Raw genomic sequence first — 12,910 nt, 5'->3', positions numbered from 1 at the left:
CTCACTTTCACCCTCCCTCGCAAAAACACAATAGGAATGAGTGTGCACTTTTTCAACATCCATCATTTTTACTACCTCGCACTGCTTAAAGTACACCTGCCACTCTGTCTGTCTGTCCCTGCCACTCTCTGTCTGTCTGTCTAAAAACACACACACAGTGGTTTATTCAGCTGACACAGCTCAACCCACAGGTAGATGGTTAACCTACAGCTGTCTGCTGCTCTGGCACTAAAGTCTAATTGCCTGTGACACTTTCTTGGTCTCTCTCTCTTTCTCGGTCTCTCATTCTCTTTCTTGGACTCTCCCTTTCTTTCTCTGGCTCTCGGTCTCTCTCTCGCGGTGTGTCTCGGTCTCTCTCTCTCGCGGTGTGTCTCGCTCTCTCGCGGTGTCTCACGGTGTCTCGCTCTCTTGCGGTGTCTCGCTCTCTCGCGGTGTCTCACGGTGTCTCGCTCTCTCGCGGTGTCTCACGGTGTCTCGCTCTCTCGCGGTGTCTCGCTCTCTCGCGGTGTCTCGCTCTCTCGCGGTGTCTCGCTCTCTCGCGGTGTCTCGCGACGCTCTCTCGCGGTGTCTCGCGGTGTCTCGCTCTCTCGCGGTGTCTCGCGGTGTCTCGCTCTCTCTCGCGGTGTCTCGCTCTCTCTCGCCGTGTCTCGTCGCTCTCTCGCCGTGTCTCGTCGCTCTCTCGCCGTGTCTCGTCGCTCTCTCGCCGTGTCTCGTCGCTCTCTCGCCGTGTCTCGTCGCTCTCTCGCCGTGTCTCGTCGCTCTCTCGCCGTGTCTCGTCGCTCTCTCGCCGTGTCTCGTCGCTCTCTCGCCGTGTCTCGTCGCTCTCTCGCCGTGTCTCGTCGCTCTCTCGCCGTGTCTCGCGGTGTCTCACGCCGTGTCTCGCTCTCTCGCCGTGTCTCGCTCTCTCGCGGTGTCTCGCTCTCTCGCGGTGTCTCACGGTGTCTCGCTCTCTCGCGGTGTCTCACGGTGTCTCGCTCTCTCGCGGTGTGTGTCCCGGTCTCTCTCTCTCGCGGTGTGTGTCCCGGTCTCTCTCTCTCGCGGTGTGTGTCCCGGTCTCTCTCTCTCGCGGTGTGTGTCTCGGTCTCTCTCTCTCGCGGTGTGTGTCTCGGTCTCTCTCTCTCGCGGTGTGTGTCTCGGTCTCTCTCTCTCTCGGTGTGTGTCTCGGTCTCTCTCTCTCGCGGTGTGTGTCTCGGTCTCTCTCTCTCGCGGTGTGTGTCTCGGTCTCTCTCTCTCGCGGTGTGTGTCTCGGTCTCTCTCTCGCGCGGTGTGTGTCTCGGTCTCTCTCTCTCGCGGTGTGTGTCTCGGTCTCTCTCTCTCGCGGTGTGTGTCTCGGTCTCTCTCTCTCGCGGTGTGTGTCTCGGTCTCTCTCTCTCGCGGTGTGTGTCTCGGTCTCTCTCTCGCGGTGTGTGTCTCGGTCTCTCTCTCTCGCGGTGTGTGTCTCGGTCTCTCTCTCGCGGGTGTGTGTCTCGGTCTCTCTGTGTGTCTCGGTCTCTCTCTCTCGCGGTGTGTGTCTCGGTCTCTCTCTCTCGCGGTGTGTGTCTCGGTCTCTCTCTCGCGGTGTGTGTCTCGGTCTCTCTCTCTCGCGGTGTGTGTCTCGGTCTCTCTCTCGCGCGGTGTGTGTCTCGGTCTCTCTCTCGCGCGGTGTGTGTCTCGGTCTCTCTCTCTCGCGGTGTGCGTCTCGGTCTCTCTCTCTCTCGCGGTGTGTGTCTCGGTCTCTCTCTCTCGCGGTGTGTGTCTCGGTCTCTCTCTCGCGCGGTGTGTGTCTCGGTCTCTCTCACAGTCGGTCTCGCTCTCAATAATAATAAGAATAATAAGAATAATAAGAATAATAATAATAATAATAGTAATAATAGTAATAGTAATAACAATAATACTAATAATAAGTAAGTTACTATTTACTATGCAGAGATTATTCAGTGTCCCTCAGGCTATGGCAGGCAAATACACATTTGGCTGGAAGAGGAGCCGTTGCTCCTTTTGCCATGAGTATTTATAGTTTTCCTTTGGAATAAATGTAGTAATATCTGTGAATAATGAATCTCTTGGTGAGGATGTTGATATTAAATAATTTCATTTTTATTACTTACATTGCTCTGCGGGTTTTTTCTTTGAGTGCATTCACTGCCATATTAAAGTTTCCCGATGCAGATATGGTCAGACCAAGGTAGGTGTAATTTTAGTTTGTTCAATTATGGTGTTGTTCAGGGTGAATTTATATTTGTGTTTCTGAATAATTATATATTTTTGGGGAAAATCATGATTTTTGCTTTTTGGATATTTACTACCAGGGCCCAATTATGGCAGTATTGCTCTAGACTGTTAAGGTTCTGTTGAATACCTTCTTTGGTTGGTGATAGAAGTACCAAGTCATCAGCATATAGCAGGTATTTTACCTCGGTGTCAAATAGTGTGAGTCCTGGGGCTGGAGAATGGTCCAACATGTCTGCTAATTGATTGATATAAATGTTGAAAAGATTTGCTCTCCAACTGCAGCCTTGTCTCACACCTCAATGTTGTGGAAAGAATTCTGTTTTTTCGTTTTGGATTTTTATTGCACACTTATTTTCTGTGTACATACATTTTATTAAGTCATACACCTTACCACCAAGCCCACTTTGGAGAATTTTGGAGAATAGTCCTTCGTGCCAAATATAATCAAATGCAAGTCAATAAAGCAAGCAAAGATTTTCCCCTCTTTTTTTTGGTGGACGTGTTTATTAATTAGTGTGTGTAAGGTGTGTGTATATAGGGTCAGTAGTGTGGTGGTGTTTATTGATTAGTGTGTGTAAGGTGTATATAGGGTCAGTAGTGTGGTGGTGTTTATTGATTAGTGTGTGTAAGGTGTGTGTATATAGGGTCAGTAGTGTGGTGGTGTTTATTGATTAGTGTGTGTAAGGTGTGTATAGGGTCAGTAGTGTGGTGGTGTTTATTGATTAGTGTGTGTAAGGTGTATATAGGGTCAGTAGTGTGGTGGTGTTTATTAATTAGTGTGTGTAAGGTGTATATAGGGTCAGTAGTGTGGTGGTGTTTATTAATTAGTGTGTGTAAGGTGTATATAGGGTCAGTAGTGTGGTGGTGTTTATTAATTAGTATGTGTAAGGTGTATATATGGTCAGTAGTGTGATGGTGTTTATTAATTAGTGTGTGTAAGGTGTATATATGGTCAGTAGTGAGGTGGTGTTTATTAATTAGTGTGTGTAAGGTGTATATAGGGTCAGTAGTGTGGTGGTGTTTATTAATTAGTGTGTGTAAGGTGTATATATGGTCAGTAGTGTGGTGGTGTTTATTAATTAGTGTGTGTAAGGTGTATATATGGTCAGTAGTGTGATGGTGTTTATTAATTAGTGTGTGTAAGGTGTATATATGGTCAGTAGTGTGATGGTGTTTATTAATTAGTGTGTGTAAGGTGTATATAGGGTCAGTAGTGCGATGGTGTTTATTAATTAGTGTGTGTAAGGTGTATATATGGTCAGTAGTGTGATGGTTAGGGAGAAAGCCAATTTGACATTTACTTATTACATTGGTTTTCTTGAAGAAAGGTTTGAATTCTTGAATTCTAAATGCTACAGAAACCCTTTCTCAAGTTACTGTTTACGTAAATTCCCCTGTAATTATTGGGGTCTGATTTGTCTCCACTTTTGTGGTTAGGGGAGATGAGCCCCTGGTTCCAGACATCAGGGAAGTAGCCAGAAGTGAAAACCATGTTGAACTATTTAAGCACAGCATTTTGCAATTCAGGTGTGCTGTTTTTCAGCATTTAATTTCTGATGTTGTCTAGACCACAAGCCTTCCTTGATTTTATAGATTTGAGCTTTTCCTTTAGTTCCTGTTGGATTATTGGGTAATATAATGGATTTTAGTTGTTTTTTGTGACTGATTCAAGGATGTTAAATTTCTTTAATTTCTAATTCGTTCTGTTGTATCTTTTTGTGGGATGTTTTTGTATAGATTATCAAAATAAGTTTTCCAAATTCCTACATCTTGTATGGCTAATTCTTGTGGCTTTGTCGTGCTTAAATTGTTACACATGTCCCAGAACTGATTTTGGTCAAATTGCATTTTCAATTGCATCAAGTGTCTTGTTGGTATAATTCAGTTTCTTGCAGTGTATGTTTATGCTGTTTCAGAGTATTCATAGCGTAGCTCTGGGTTGTTTTGCTGCTTATGTTTTTCATTTGACATTTGTTTTAGGTGTTTTCTAATTGTTTTACATTCGTTATCAAACCATTTTCAGAAACATTTTTTTTGTTTGTTTCTGATGTTGCATTTCTTTGGTTTTCTCAAATTTTCTTTCGATGCTGCTTTTTGGAATATGCAGATGTTTCGAATAGCTGAATTGACACCTTTATTGTTTTGGTATTGTGAGTTATTGAAGACCTGTATAGAGTACATTTTATTTGAGTTCAATGTTCCAATGAATCTCTCTGCACTGTTTGGAGCCCATCTGTACGGTTGGTTTATGTTGTAGAGTTTATTTGGCTGTTTTTTAAAATGAATACTGCCGGTTAATTTCTTCAGAAACACGTTGATTTGACAACGGTGTCTGTGGTCTGACAGTGAATGCACTAATGGAGGAGGGGTCAATGTCAGTGATGGCATAATCGACTACACTTGTCCCAAGAGCTTAGCAGTAAGTAAACTGACCTAAAGAGTCCCCTCTGATTCTTAAGCATGTACAGGCCTAAGGCTCGACAGAGATGCACTAACTCCTTCCCATTTTTGTTCAATATTTGGTCAGGACTGTTTCTAGTATTTATAATAGGGCTACTGTACAAGGAGGGGTGTCCAACTATGTGATGGTTACCTCCCGCATCAGTGTAGACAGGCTCAGAACCTGTTCTTGCATTGAAATCTCCACAAAGATGCACTTTACTGAAATGTAATGTTTTCTGTATGGAGATTGTCAAAAATCTGATCATCATAATATGATGAATCTGAAGGAGGAGCATAAGCTGTACATATGTAAACATCATTGTCACAATAGATTGTACCTCTCTTGAGTTTTAGCCTAATGTGATTAGTACCTTTTTTCATTTCATTCAGTGCTAAGTCCTGCTTATGCCAAATGATGATTCCACCTGAGTCTCGGCCCCGTTGAACATTTTTGTTTTATTGATGGTAGTAAACTTTCTCTATAGCCTGAGGGACACTGAGTATCTATGTCTCCACGACACCATGTTTCCAGTAGGATTATGATGTCCTGAACACACACCATTACATATAATTATTAGTATAATACCAGTGGAAATAAAATAAAGAATAGTTGTAAACAAATGAATAAGAATGGAATAAGATTGCCCAAAAAATAAGTCAAATGCAATCTGCAACCCTGAATGATACATGGTATGGACTGCATCATGTGGTGTACTTCTCTGAAGGACAGTGTTCTGCTCGACCCTAAAGTAGTGGTCAGTGCTGTGTTGTGATGGGCCTGGTCTAGTAGTAAAGGTCGACCGATTAATCGGAATGGCCGATTTAATTAGGGCCGATTTCAAGTTTGTACACCGGTTTGGCCAATTGATTAAGTTAAAATAAGTGTTCATTCAGTATTGTTATTGTCATTACAACAACAACAACAAAAAATGGCCGATTAATCGGTATCAGCCTTTTTTGACCCTCCAATAATCGGTATCGGCATTGAAAAATCATAATCGGTCGACTTCTATCTAGTAATGCTATGTATGATGGGCCTGGTCTAGTAGAGCTGTGTTGTGATGGGTCGGGTCTAGTAGAGCTGTGTTGTGATGGGCCGGGTATAGTAGAGTTGTGATGGGTCGGGTCTAGTAGAGCTGTGTTGTGATGGGCCGGGTATAGTAGAGCTGTGTTGTGATGTGCCGGGTCTAGTAGAGCCGAGTTGTGACGGGCTGGGTCTAGTAGAGACGAGTTGTGACGGGCCGGGTCTAGTAGAGCCGAGTTGTGACGGGCCGGGTCTAGTAGAGCCGAGTTGTGACGGGCCGGGTCTAGTCGAGCTGTGCTGTAATAAGCCGTGTCTGGCTCTTCTCTCCTGGGGATGGTGGGGGTACTGACAAAGTGGAGCGGGGGGTCTCTGCTGCTGGGTTGATGGGTGTGTGGGGCCCTGCCAAGTGTTGCATCCTTTAGGTCCTTGGCAAAGGTTCTGATACTGTCCTCATCAAGATGTACATTATCGTATAAATGTCAGTGGGGTGGTGAGCCGTTCTGACGTTGAGCAGTGAGGCACAGTCCACAGAGATCTGTTGATTTATTTTGTCAATCAACTTTCCTGAGAAGTCTTTTCTTGGTTAGAAGGTGGACGCAACTATATTGGTTGTAGGGAACATAGCATGTGCCTGTTCTGCCACTCTTCTCACTGCCCCAGATACATTTTCACCTTTGGCATGAAGGTGGTTTGTGCCAGTGTGGATGATATTGTCGGGGGTGTCAACCCTGGTCTGACTGAGTAGCTGCATTGCACTGTCAGTTGTAGGACACCAGAACTTATACATCTGGTGTCTAGGGAATCATCTTTCCTGGACTAAGAACTTCCCATTTTAATCAATAAGGATTGCAGTTGTGGGTGACTGTCTGGGTGGAGCAGACTGGGAGGCTGGTATTCTGACCTGGGGTGGAGCAGACTGGGAGGCTGATATTCTGACCTGGGGTGGAGCAGACTGGGAGGCTGGTATTCTGACCTGGGCTGGAGCAGACTGGGAGGCTGGTATTCTGACCTGGGCTGGAGCAGACTGGGAGGCTGGTATTCTGACCTGGGCTGGAGCAGACTGGGAGGCTGGTGCAGTGTCATCAGACTGTGTGGTGGAGGCCAAGCTGGTGGACATGTTCTCTAGATGCAGAGGACATAATGACTAACTGCTGGTTGAGGGTGTCAATGTACCTTTCTTTGTTCTAGCTCCTTTCTCGTTGTGCTCAGATGGTCTCTGAGGTAATTTATCTGACTGTTTGTCCATTCTGCTTTCTAATTTAGCAATAGATGGTCTGCTCTCCTCCCTGAACTGTTTCATCTCTTCTTTTAGTTTCTGGACAGTGTCCTCCTCTTGAAGCTTGTTCTCTCTGAGTTCTATGACCTCTGCTTCGACTAGAAGAGAGGGTGTTGTGGAAACGTTGCATAGCAGGTGTTCTTAGTGTTGTAGGCATTTCCTTGGCTCTGTCTGCTGCAGGTGAGGAAGGTAGCGGGACACTGAGGGCTTCTTGCTGGGTCACAGAGACCGTTGGGGCCTGCTTTTCTCCTTCTCCCTCCTTTTCTTTTTCCTCAGTTTCTGAGATGAGTTTAGCTTCTGCTTTTAGGGTAGCAAACCTATTCTCAAAAGCCTGGAGACTTAAATCATTGCCTTGTATCAATACAGTTCCATTATTATATAAGTTTACTGTTTGATACGTGTTGCTCTGGTCAGCTTCTTCAAAAATGCTGATCTGACATCCTTGACTGCCTCCTCTTTTTTGAGAAAGGGAAATGGTTGCAAATAACCCTTGGTATTAAATTTGCTCTTGTTTTGCAACTGGTAAGATGTGCACACAGGCAGTCGTGGTTCGGTCCCATCAACAAACTTTTGAAACTTTTCTTAGCGTTCTCCGTTTGGATGTCTGGTGGGCGTAGCAACTGGTAAACAATTCAGCTAGCTAAGATAACTGTACAATTTTATGAAAAATAGGCTTTTGTAAAAGAAACTCTTTGTTTGTTGCTTGTTTTGTCTCCTATTCAGTCTTGCAGTTTTCTTTTGTTTTTGTCCTATGTACTTCACTCTAAAAACCATGTAAATTTCAATATTTGTAGGAGCTCATTTTTTCAGCAGCTGCTGCTCAATTTGGAACCCCGGAATCTTTCTCTCTCTCTCACACGGTCGGTCTCTCTCTCACACGGTCGGTCTCTCTCTCACGGTCGGTCTCGCTCTTGCTCTCTCTCACTCATGGTCGGTCTCGCTCTTGCTCTCTCTCACACACGGTCGGTCTCGCTCTCTCGGTCTCTCTCACACGGTCGGTCTCGGTCTCTCTCACACGGTCGGTCTCGCTCTCTCGGTCTCTCACACGGTCGGTCTCGCTCTCTCGGTCTCTCTCACACGGTCGGTCTCTCTCTCACACGGTCGGTCTCTCTCTCACACGGTCGGTCTCGCTCTTGCTCTCTCTCTCACACGGTCGGTCTCTCTCTCTCTCTCACACGGTCGGTCTCTCTCTCTCTCTCACACGGCCGGTCTCTCTCTCTCTCTCACGGTCGGTCTCTCTCTCTCTCTCTCTCTCACACGGTCGGTCTCTATCTCTCTCTCTCTCTCACACACGGTCGGTCTCTCTCTCTCTCTCTCTCTCTCTCTCTCTCTCTCTCTCTCTCTCTCTCTCACACACGGTCGGTCTCTCTCTCTCTCTCTCACACACGGTCGGTCTCTCTCTCTCTCTCTCTCTCACACACGGTCGGTCTCTCTTTCTCTCTCTCTCTCACACACGGTCGGTCAATCTCTCTCTCTCTCTCTCTCACACACGGTCGGTCTCTCTCTCTCTCTCTCTCTCTCACATGGTCGGTCTCTCTCTCTCTCTCTCTCTCTCACACGGTCGGTCTCTCTCTCTCTCTCTCTCTCTCTCTCTCTCTCTCTCACACGGTCGGTCTCTCTCTCTCTCTCTCTCTCTCTCTCTCTCTCACACGGTCGGTCTCTCTCTCTCTCTCTCTCTCACACGGTCGGTCTCTCTCTCTCTCTCTCTCTCACACGGTCGGTCTCTCTCTCTCTCTCTCTCACACACGGTCGGTCTCTCTCTCTCTCACACGGTCGGTCTCTCTCTCTCTCTCTCACACGGTCTCTCTCTCTCTCTCTCACACGGTCGGTCTCTCTCTCTCTCTCACACGGTCGGTCTCTCTCTCTCTCTCACACGGTCGGTCTCTCTCTCTCTCTCACGGTCGGTCTCTCTCTCTCTCACACGGTCGGTCTCTCTCTCTCTCTCACACGGTCGGTCGGTCTCTCTCTCTCTCACACGGTCGGTCTCTCTCTCTCTCTCTCTCTCTCACACGGTCGGTCTCTCTCTTTCTCTCTCTCACACGGTCGGTCTCTCTCTTTCTCTCTCTCACACGGTCGGTCTCTCTCTCTCTCTCACACGGTCGGTCTCTCTCTCTCTCACACGGTCGGTCTCTCTCTCTCTCTCTCACACGGTCGGTCTCTCTCTCTCTCTCTCTCTCCCACACGGTCGGTCTCTCTCTCTCTCTCTCTCTCTCTCTCTCTCTCACACACGGTCGGTCTCTCTCTCTCTCTCTCTCTCTCTCTCTCTCTCTCACACACGGTCGGTCTCTCTCTCTCTCTCTCACACACGGTCGGTCTCTCTCTCTCTCTCTCTCTCACACACGGTCGGTCTCTCTCTCTCTCTCACACACGGTCGGTCAATCTCTCTCTCTCTCTCACACACGGTCGGTCAATCTCTCTCTCTCTCTCTCTCACACGGTCGGTGTCTCTCTCTCTCTCTCTCTCTCTCACACGGTCGGTCTCTCTCTCTCTCTCTCTCTCTCTCTCTCTCTCTCACACGGTCGGTCTCTCTCTCTCTCTCTCTCTCTCTCTCTCTCTCTCACACGGTCGGTCTCTCTCTCTCTCTCTCACACGGTCGGTCTCTCTCTCTCTCTCTCACACGGTCGGTCTCTCTCTCTCTCACACGGTCGGTCTCTCTCTCTCTCTCACACGGTCGGTCTCTCTCTCTCTCACACGGTCGGTCTCTCTCTCTCTCACACGGTCGGTCTCTCTCTCTCTCACACGGTCGGTCTCTCTCTCTCTCTCTCTCTCTCTCTCACACGGTCGGTCTCTCTCTCTCTCACACACGGTCGGTCAATCTCTCTCTCTCTCTCACACACGGTCGGTCAATCTCTCTCTCTCTCTCTCTCTCTCACGGTCGGTCTCTCTCTCTCTCTCTCTCTCTCTCTTGCTCTCTCTCTCACACGGTCGGTCTCTCTCTCTCTCTCACACGGTCGGTCTCTCTCTCTCTCTCCACGGTCGGTCTCTCTCTCTCTCTCACGGTCGGTCTCTCTCTCTCTCTCTCTCTCTCACGGTCGGTCTCTATCTCTCTCTCTCTCTCACACACGGTCGGTCTCTCTCTCTCTCTCTCTCTCTCTCTCTCTCTCTCTCTCTCTCTCTCACACACGGTCGGTCTCTCTCTCTCTCTCTCACACACGGTCGGTCTCTCTCTCTCTCTCTCACACACGGTCGGTCTCTCTTTCTCTCTCTCTCTCACACACGGTCGGTCTCTCTTTCTCTCTCTCTCTCACACACGGTCGGTCAATCTCTCTCTCTCTCTCTCTCACACACGGTCGGTCTCTCTCTCTCTCTCTCTCTCTCACATGGTCGGTCTCTCTCTCTCTCTCTCTCTCTCACACGGTCGGTCTCTCTCTCTCTCTCTCTCTCTCTCTCTCTCACGGTCGGTCTCTCTCTCTCTCTCTCTCACACGGTCGGTCTCTCTCTCTCTCTCTCTCTCACACGGTCGGTCTCTCTCTCTCTCTCTCACACGGTCGGTCTCTCTCTCTCTCTCTCTCTCTCTCACACGGTCGGTCTCTCTCTCTCTCACACGGTCGGTCTCTCTCTCTCTCTCACACGGTCGGTCTCTCTCTCTCTCTCACGGTCGGTCTCTCTCTCTCTCACACGGTCGGTCTCTCTCTCTCTCTCACACGGTCGGTCGGTCTCTCTCTCTCTCACACGGTCGGTCTCTCTCTCTCTCTCTCTCTCTCTCACACGGTCGGTCTCTCTCTTTCTCTCTCTCACACGGTCGGTCTCTCTCTTTCTCTCTCTCTCTCACACGGTCGGTCTCTCTCTCTCTCTCACGGTCGGTCTCTCTCTCTCTCACACGGTCGGTCTCTCTCTCTCTCTCTCACACGGTCGGTCTCTCTCTCTCTCTCTCTCACACGGTCGGTCTCTCTCTCTCTCTCTCTCTCTCTCTCTCTCTCTCTCTCACACGGTCGGTCTCTCTCTCTCTCTCTCTCTCTCTCTCTCTCTCTCTCTCTCTCTCTCTCTCACACACGGTCGGTCTCTCTCTCTCTCTCTCTCTCACACACGGTCGGTCTCTCTCTCTCTCTCTCTCTCACACGGTCGGTCTCTCTCTCTCTCTCTCTCACACACGGTCGGTCAATCTCTCTCTCTCTCTCTCACACACGGTCGGTCAATCTCTCTCTCTCTCTCTCACACACGGTCGGTGTCTCTCTCTCTCTCTCTCTCACACGGTCGGTCTCTCTCTCTCTCTCTCTCTCTCTCTCTCTCTCTCACTCTCTCTCTCTCTCTCTCTCTCTCTCTCTCTCTCTCTCTCACACGGTCGGTCTCTCTCTCTCTCTCTCTCACGGTCGGTCTCTCTCTCTCTCTCTCACACGGTCGGTCTCTCTCTCTCTCTCTCACGGTCGGTCTCTCTCTCTCTCACACGGTCGGTCTCTCTCTCTCTCTCACACGGTCGGTCTCTCTCTCTCTCACACGGTCGGTCTCTCTCTCTCTCACACGGTCGGTCTCTCTCTCTCTCTCTCTCTCTCACTCTCACACGTCGGTCTCTCTCTCTCTCTCTCTCACACACGGTCGGTCTCTCTCTCTCTCTCTCTCACACGGTCGGTCAATCTCTCTCTCTCTCTCTCTCTCTCTCACGGTCGGTCTCTCTCTCTCTCACACGGTCGGTCTCTCTCTCTCTCACACGGTCGGTCTCTCTCTCTCTCTCACGGGTCGGTCTCTCTCTCTCTCTCTCTCACGGTCGGTCTCTCTCTCTCTCTCTCTCTCTCTCTCTCTCTCTCTCACACGGTCGGTCGGTCTCTCTCTCTCTCACTCGGTCTCTCTCTCTCACACGGTCGGTCTCTCTCTCTCTCTCTCTCTCACACACGGTCGGTCGGTCTCTCTCTCTCTCACGGTCGGTCTCTCTCTCTCACACGGTCGGTCTCTCTCTCTCTCTCACACGGTCGGTCTCTCTCTCTCTCTCTCACGGTCGGTCTCTCTCTCTCTCTCTCACTCTCGGTCTCTCTCTCTCTCTCTCACGGTCGGTCTCTCTCTCTCTCTCTCACACGGTCGGTCTCTCTCTCTCTCTCACACGGTCGGTCGGTCGGTCTCTCTCTCTCTCTCTCACACGGTCGGTCTCTCTCTCTCTCTCTCTCTCACACGGTCGGTCTCTCTCTCTCTCTCTCACACGGTCTCTCTCTCTCTCTCTCTCTCTCTCTCTCTCTCTCTCTCTCACACGGTCGGTCTCTCTCTCTCTCTCTCTCTCTCTCTCTCTCTCTCTCTCTCACACACGGTCGGTCTCTCTCTCTCTCTCTCTCTCTCACACACGGTCGGTCTCTCTCTCTCTCACACGGTCGGTCTCTCTCTCTCTCACACGGTCGGTCTCTCTCTCTCTCACACGGTCGGTCTCTCTCTCTCTCACACGGTCGGTCTCTCTCTCTCTCACACGGTCGGTCTCTCTCTCTCTCACACGGTCGGTCTCTCTCTCTCTCTCACACGGTCGGTCTCTCTCACACGGTCGGTCTCTCTCACACGGTCGGTCTCTCTCTCTCTCACACGGTCGGTCTCTCTCTCTCACACACGGTCGGTCTCTCTCTCTCTCTCTCTCTCTCTCTCTCTCTCTCTCACACACGGTCGGTCTCTCTCTCTCTCTCACGGTCGGTCAATCTCTCTCTCTCTCTCTCACACGGTCGGTCAATCTCTCTCCCTCTCTCTCACACGGTGTCTCTCTCTCTCTCTCTCTCTCACACGGTCGGTCTCTCTCTCTCTCTCACTCACACGGTCGGTCTCTCTCTCTCTCTCACACGGTCGGTCTCTCTCTCTCTCTCTCACACACGGTCGGTCTCTCTCTCTCTCTCTCTCTCTCTCACACGGTCGGTCAATCTCTCTCTCTCTCTCTCACACACGGTCGGTCAATCTCTCTCTCTCTCTCTCTCTCACGGTCGGTGTCTCTCTCTCTCTCTCTCTCACACGGTCGGTCTCTCTCTCTCTCACACGGTCGGTCTCTCTCTCTCTCA

At 49.3% G+C, this 12,910-nt stretch overlaps 1 protein-coding gene across 1 annotated transcript in view; it reads left to right on the top strand.

The window, feature by feature from the left end:
• Nucleotides 1-12,910, top strand: part of tfeb (transcription factor EB) — a 68,854-nt gene that overhangs the window by 42,862 nt on the left and 13,082 nt on the right.

This window comes from Oncorhynchus tshawytscha, linkage group LG07 (assembly GCF_018296145.1).
Source record: "Oncorhynchus tshawytscha isolate Ot180627B linkage group LG07, Otsh_v2.0, whole genome shotgun sequence".
Classification (NCBI taxonomy): domain Eukaryota; kingdom Metazoa; phylum Chordata; class Actinopteri; order Salmoniformes; family Salmonidae; genus Oncorhynchus; species Oncorhynchus tshawytscha.
Note: the sequence above shows the minus strand (reverse complement) of the source record. Positions and strands in the feature narration are given on the sequence as shown.